Raw genomic sequence first — 8461 nt, forward strand, 5'->3', positions numbered from 1 at the left:
TACCCAGACCAAGATGATATATTTTCAAAAGATAGTATAAAAGCGGCAATTCAGCAGTTCTGTATATTCTCTAGTAGTATTAGATTAATTACAACAGAACAAGGAAATAGGCAGGAGTTTTAGTTTTCATTTGGATTAACAAAGATGGCTTTGGATAGGAAAAAGGATGAAGGAAAGTGTTTCTAATAGTTCAGCTGTAACCAGTAAAAACATTTTAGTAAGAAAAATTAACAATAAAACTAAGCTAATTCAAGTGAATATTTCCTTCTAAACAATTACAATGTATTACAACACATTATTATTTGTTCAATGAAGTACTAGCTTGTTAATATTTGTTGTTTAAATAAGCTTCTCAGGAAAAGGCTGCATGACAATAATCTAGGTTTTCATTTAGAAAAGGATTCCTTGTGAAATACAATTTTCTTTTTTTCCTATGAATACCATATTATTGCTTTGATAAAACTATCCTTGTAATTTATTTAACCAAACAACTGGTAGATGTGGACCAATGCGCTGTTTACAAATTCTTCAATACTATCATTATGCGTTTACCAAGTTTCAAGTAAGTTTATTAACTTTACACAGCATAAAAATAAACACACAAGAGGACAGGACTAGGTAGTCCCACTGATTTATTTTTTTTTAAACAAATCTAATCACGTCAATAAATTTATGGTATTAATTAAATTGGTGGTCATTAACCAGATCTAGTACCATTTATTTCAAAGGTAACTCAAGGAAGAACAAAAGTTGGACTGAGTCAAATCCAGTAATCTTTAACCATACTCTCAAGGCATCCTCATTATCTATAGATACATTATTTCCCAGTGTTTTAAAACATCTGTTCTATATTTGCTGTGAAAAGCACTGAGGTAGGGGCAGACAGAAGGATGATTTGATGTCATATTTATTAATAAACTCTAGTATATTAAATCCTCACCATCAATATTAGCATAAAACATTATGGATACTAATTATGTCAGCAAACAAGAAGCATACCGAGTTCTCCACTGACCTCTCACTATCCCACACAAGCATATACCATATAGCTTATATGAATTTAAGAATTGCTTGGTATATGCCACTTTTTAATCAATTTTAACAGCCAATATAGTCTAAAGCATTTTTGTCTAATTCAAACTACCAGTGTACTGCTGAATTAGCTGAGATTCAACTTGTTCCAACTACTATTACACAACAGTGGTCATTCTTGTGAATTTTCACCTCTTTCCCAAGAGGTCACAAGTTTCAGAAGTGGAAGGCACTACACTACACTACTATGAAATGTTGATGACAATGCCACTATGGGTGCTGGGCAAAAATATAAGACTGTGGTATTTATTCAACATTGATAATCTGGAAACACTGAATTCTTTGTACTGCACCCAGGCTGCTCCATTAAAAGTAATTCATTTCAGTGCAAACGTTGCCCTTGGCAAAATGGATCAAACAAGTTAACATAACATTGCTCCATACAAACTATTAACAAAACTAGTAATTCTGTCATAAAACATTACCACCTTTTGCCATGTACAAACAATTCAGCTATGCATAAAGAAAAGCAGGGGTACCTACTTCAATGAGAAAACATAGATTTTAACTATTTAGGAAAACATAGATTCAAAATTGCATTCTAGCAACTCCTTTCTACTTCAGGATCACATAAATTATAAGATAACATGAATATTTTTAATTCTAGAGGCAAAAACCTGATCCAACTTCTTGAGCCATGAAAACCTCTTAAAGCTTCCAGAATTCAGCCCCAAGGTGCACGTGAAATGAAATGAAACCAGATGTAACTTGCTGATAGGAGTTTTCAAATTTTGACATTTTATCATGAGTATCTAAATCTACACCCCTTTTCAGTTGTCATCCAGCATCCAAGAGATGACCCACAGCTTGTTCTGAAAAAAAAGGTGCAGCTTTTCTGCCATCTCAACTTGAATGCATTTATCAATTAAAAAACATATCTCATGGTGACTGGGGGCAATGCAATTATTTATCCTAATTTTCAAGTGCCAGCCATCCTCTAGCCAAATAACATCACTCATAATGCACTCCAAGAAATCCATCCTTGTATATTTCTAGTTTCCTGAAAAAGTTCTGTAGCTCCTTCAAAGAGGAACTCAAATGAGATCATTTTCTTTCCACTGGCTCGTGGCAGATCCTGAGCAAAAGCAACTGTCTTCTAGACTGTCACAAGGATAAACCCTGAGCCTTCCTTTACGTCTGTGAAAACCCTCAAACACAGTAAACGCTTTATGGAAGAGGGGTGAAAGGCACCTACATCATTTTCTACTCTTTACTGCTTATACACAGAGCCTTCCTAGCTTCAGGAAGATTTACTGCGTGTCACCACACATCAGGAATTGGAGACAGGGAGAAGCAATATCTGTCTCCGGGCCTCAACAATTGCCACACAGATCATCATCTACTGCCTAGAGAAAAAAAGACGAGATCCCTTCTCCCATCTTCCCATAGAACCTGCTGACACAGAGCCATTCTAGTTGAACTTAGAGTGGGCAGGTGAGATATAGACGATTCTATCTTGAAAACAAAATTGATTTTATATTGCTATTTTAATGGGAAGGGGAGGGCGATTATTACTCTAAAGCAATTATTTTTCACCCAATATTTCAAAGATGGTTTTGCTGAACTAAAGCATAACCCTCATGCACCATAGTGTAAAGGGTGGAAAGAGATAAATGGAATCAAACAGAAACTAAAGAATCTCATATATCATGGGGAAGATGGGAGAGCTGTATAGACAAGACCAGTATACTCACAACTAAAGAGACAAACCCTCCCTCTTGATAGACGCCCAGAAGCTGTAAATGTTGGAGTAGCAAGCACAAAGGAGCTCCAGCGCAACTCATGAAGGCTGTATCCCCCTAAGAACTTCTCTGAGACAAAAAGTCACCCAGATTCAGTCAGTCTGGTCTGGGACAGACTGCAGATTCACTGCATGCATTTTCCCACAAAAGGTTATTTTGAGTTTTTAAAATCCAAATCAGCTTAACGGTACTAGAAAACACAGTTGCTTATTTACTTTTCTCAATATTTTCTTACTTTAAAAAAATACTCTTTAATGTACATAATATATGACTTAAAAACTAACCATTATAATTGTGACTTTAATATTTTGCATTGCAAACAAAACTATATAAAAGGATTCAGAAAATTAAGCATGCATTCTTGGGGTTCCCTCTCAGTGGGGGACCTGACACTTCCCCCTACCCCATGCTTTCATCAGCCTTGAAAATCCTAGCAAACAAGAAATAGTCTGTTTCCAGCAGTCTCAGATCAGATATTCCAAGCCATTAAAAAAAGGTAACAGTTTGAACTCCGCTACCAATTCTGCACATAGCCACAGTGCATACAGAGTTCTCACCAATTTCACATTAGAGGTTTCACTAACAAACACGTGCTAGACAGCTCTCAGCGTGGCTAATTCCAGAGCAGATTTAACAACTTTATTAAAAAAAAAATTATCAAATCACACTATGCTGGAAAACACCAAGGAATGTAGAAAAACTTAAGTAACTAGATACAGGGGCAGAGATAACAAAATGCAGCAAAGCCTTCTTCATGAGATATTCCCATGACAGAAAACAACATGAGCAAATATTCAAACTATGCTCAGGAAGCACATTGACTACTAAATCTAAATTATCATCTTAACCATACAGAAATCATTCTTCGTATTACTAACAGCAGCCAAATATTTGTAGTGAAGGACAAAGACTTGATTTCTTCCTTCTCTTGTTTTTTGGGGTCGTTTCCCCCCCCACTCAGACCAAGGCACACTATTCGTTTCATAAGGGTCAGTGTTACTGTTTCCTTATCATCAACTGACAACCAGTATTTGAACATGGAGCATTTGAACATTTCTGACTCTGTGTCAATATATTTCACATGCTGACCATTTACACCATCTTCATTGGCAGACATAGTGAGGCCAGAACAGCCACTAAAATACAGATTTGGCAGGAAAAGGGGGAGAGAAAAAGAAAAAAAAAATATATATATAAAAAAAAAGAAGAATCCTGACATTTATGTTTAGAAAGCTCATGCCTGATTTAGTTTGTGTCTCCTCTTCTGGCCAGAATCACCTACTCTGCAGTAAGTTTGGATATTAGCCAAACACTTAACAGCTTTGCACAACTACTGGCCAATATTAGCATTCAGCCAAGAGCTCAAACATTTGTAATACTACCAAAAGCTTTAGGGGAACTCCTTCCTTAGAGCTATCCTCCCCACATAACATATAGTGACAGCTAAGTGCAGAAATTATCAATCTGATTTTTATAATACGTACTGGCTTCCCAATTGTCTAAAACTGTTTAGTACTATACAGCTCCCCAAATACAAACCAAAAGCAACAAAATAGAAGAAATAAGAGATGACATAGAAGATAATGCTCCTATACTTTCCACCAGGATTCTTCTTGACTACATCAGCGGACAAGAGAAGAGCTACAGATGTCATCTATCTGAAATTTGGTAAGGCCTTTAACACAGGCCCCCACAACATCCTCCACTCTAAACCAGAAAGATTTGATAGGTGAACTGTTCAGTGGGTAAGGAACTGATTGCACAGTCACATCCAGAGGGTAGTGGTCAACGGCTCAATGTCCAGATGGAGACAGGTGACAATTGGTGTCCCTCAGGGGTCCGTACTGGGACCAGTACTGTTTAACATCTTTGTTGGCAAGATGGACAGTGGGATTGAGCGCACCCTCAGCAAGTTTTCAGATGACACCAAGCTGAATGATGCAGTTGACATGCCTGAGGGAGGGGATGCCATCCAGAGCAACCTGGACAAGCTTGCAAAGTGGGCCCATGTGAACCTCATGACATTCAACAAGGTCAAATGCAATGTACTGCCGCTGGGTCAGGGCAACCCCAAGTATCAACACAGACTGGGTGGAGCATGGATTGAGAGCAGCCCCGAGGAGGACTTGGGGATACTGGTGGATGAAAAGCTGCACACGAGCCAGCAATGTGCGCTCACAGCCCAGAAAGACAACTGCATGGCCAGCAGGCCGAGGGAGGTGATTCTGCCCCTCTACTCCACTCTGGTGAGACCCCACCTGGAATACTGCGTCCAGCTCTGGGGCCCCCAGGATAAGACAGACACGGGCCTGTTGGAGAGGTTCCAGAGGAGGGCCATGAAGATGATCAGAGTGCTGGAGCACCTGCCCTCTGAAGACAGGCTGAGAGAGTTGAGGTTGTTCAGCCTGGAGAAGATCACAGGGGGGGCATTGACTAGATAACCTTTAAAGGTCTAACCTAAACTATTCTATGATTTCCTATATTTTGAGACACCACAAAAGGAAGGATACTCACAGAAAAAGTTCTGTTCCGTGAACACACATCCTGGCAAACAGTAAGGACTTTTTTTTTTTATAAACGAATCATTTAAATACTCTCTTATCACAACAAAACCCATTACTGTACAGAGAAATCCAGCAATGCCCATGTATTTAAAGTAGTGACCAAGAGCCAGAAATATTTCCTGCACATTCTTTTGTTTTACCTTGGGGTTTGGCTGTTTTAACAGTGGCTCAACACAGCCTCTTAAAAGAGGATAATCTTTTATTTGCATATTTTTATTATCTGTGCCAATTTAAAAAATAAAATCCAGCAAGCTGATGCAAACTACATACAGAGAAGCAAAGTCTATTGTACAGTATGCTTCCCTTCTTCATTAATCTGAGCAGCACAGCATGTCTTATTTTAATAAAGTAACAAAAAAATAACGAGCAAAATGCAGGTTCATATGGGGTTAGTGCAAGCCCTACATTGTTTTTATCAAAAGGGCCAAGTATTCTTTTTTTCCTGCTCACCACTATCAGACTGATCAAATTACTTATTCCCGCCCATTTCTTAATCATAAGAAGAAAATCACCCATTTCTTCCTACTACTCAACTATCACATAGAAGTTTGGAGGAAAAAAAAAAAAAAAAAAACCACACACAAACCGTACACAACAACATTAGAAGTAATATCATCTTGACTTAAGTTCCTTAGAGTGTCCTGAATCTGCACTAAATGTAAGTTTTACTGTGATCTGCACAATAAATTTGTTTTTATTTTTCAATAAGCCTTGGTTTATCTACTTTGTCTTGTAGTTAGTTATAAAAATAGTACATATGTAGCTGTGTATAAAGTTAGTTTCAAAGTCTGTTTTGATCTTGCAAGTTGGTGATGTCCCTGAACTCATATCAATGCTAAATCCAAGAACTGGCATTTATCACCTCACAGGAATAGTTCATCACACCTGCCCGCCTTTCATTTCTATTTCATACAAAAAGAAATAGCATATGAAGGAGAAAGTAGGAACAGCTGCTGAACGTGCACCTAAATGACACAACTGGAAAATAAAGTTGTCAGGCATTCTAATGTTGTCAGGTGCAGTGACAGCAGTTAATACCCATCATGCAATCAGAAAACTCCAGCAATGGAAATACTTGCTTAAAATGAAGTATTAAAAAAAATCTTGAAAAACAAGTAGTTCCCTGAATTACCAGGATTGTCAATTATATTACTATCAAGTATATTTAAGTGAAGAGTCAACAATACCTTTTAAATTCTCTTTAAAACTGTGAAACTCAAAAATAAGGCTAACTCTCAGTACAGGTACATTTTTTGAAAGCACTGACTTTTTCTCTTTATTACAATGTTAGGGATTTTGCAATTGTTTTAAAACACTTTTAAAGCATAATATTAATTAGAAATGGGCTTTAAATAAAAGTAATATTTAAACTTCAGCAACTGACACGTCCATTACTTTGTAACTTTTATGTTAGATCTCTCTTTGTTGTTGAAACAATAACTCTTTAACATTTTATCTCTAACGCTTCCACTAAAAGAATTCCTTTCTGCACGTGACATAAGAAAGCCCCCCTGGAGTTTCTAAGGTGCTTATGGGAGGTGAGCAATTTAAGACTTTTTTATTATTATGTTGCGTCAAATATTACAGACATGAATATAGATCATTAAAAAAAAGGCCAAAAAAAGCTTTCTATAGCCAAGCTGTGGTAGAATCATCACATCTAATTTTCATTGGTTTTGCCAGAGAACATACTATACCTTTATAAAAAAACTATAGGGCAGTGTATCTGCCAATTCTGGGCAACCAAATCCAAGTACAGCCTGCAAAACAAGTTATCTTCCAATGTAGACTACACATCACTATCCAAGTTTATTGTGATTTAATGGTCAATCAACAGAAGCAGGGAGGTTTAGCATAATCCTTTGTTTAAAATATTAAGAACCAGCATTAACTGTGTTTTTAAAAGTAAAGTTTCAAAGATGCGGGGTAAAATACCCTAGTTTTCACTGAACAAAGTTCACAGTCCCCAGTTCATCGTGTCATTGTCTTGCTAGCCATCTTCTCTCTCTGCAACTTTAAATATTAAGATCCTACTTATTGGGGGTGGGATCACAAGTAATAAGGGATAGACACATACATTCTAAACCATCTGCACCTCTTCAGGTTTTTTTAAGTCTTCTCAACTTTACTGCACCATGATGACCTTCTCAGGATACACAGACATTTCTAAAGCCTTGGCAAGCTTTTGTCCTTCCAGAAAGAGAATTCCTAACATTTTAGTCTTTGCAGGTATGTATGCTACATTCTGTACCCTAGTCTGTATTCATTGTGCCTTCCATATTGCAATTGTTAATTACTTGCCTCTTATTTCTTTCTGGGTAAGAAATCTCATTTATTAATGCAAGCCTGCATTTACAGAGTCCAGTCTTTTGTGGAGGATTATTCTAAGGCACCTGGTTAGCCAGTCAAACAGTATTTTTAGTTTAATGACTATTAAACAGCAGTAAAAAAAAAACTTCAGTATCTTAAATTTTTATGAAAATAGTCTCCTTTGGGGAAAAATATTTAAAAATATCCTTCACCATCCTTCAGGATAACTTAAAAATTATGCCTAATGAGTAGAACAATTTTGCTTCGCTTTTGCCAAAATTCACCTAACTTGAATGACTATTTAAAATTTACAGAAACACTGCCTTTGTTATAGATTTAATTACCTTTCTATTTCAATTGAGAAGTTAGAACTTAAAAATAAACATGATCTAAGACAACCTCAAAGTTTTCTAGCAAAAACTGGAAGACCAGTCTTGTTCTTTCTATTATTTCTAAATTTAAAATGTCAACAAGACACATTTCTTCCCCTTTTAAGCAATATGTTGGTCCGTATTTATACTTAATAATGACAAAAGCCTGATTTTTAAAGCTTCTTTACAGACCACCAGGAAGTTCGAGAAGGACACAAGAGATGGTTTCAGACATATTTAAAAAGATATTTTTTTCTAGCAATACTACACTATAATGAAATACAATTCATTATAAATATATGTAAAGAATCAAATGAGGACATCATTCAGTTTGCATTTCTTTATCTTTATATATATTTATAATATATAAATATATATAATA

This window comes from Charadrius vociferus, unplaced genomic scaffold (genome assembly GCF_000708025.1).
Source record: "Charadrius vociferus isolate BGI_N301 unplaced genomic scaffold, ASM70802v2 scaffold512, whole genome shotgun sequence".
Lineage (NCBI taxonomy): Eukaryota > Metazoa > Chordata > Aves > Charadriiformes > Charadriidae > Charadrius > Charadrius vociferus.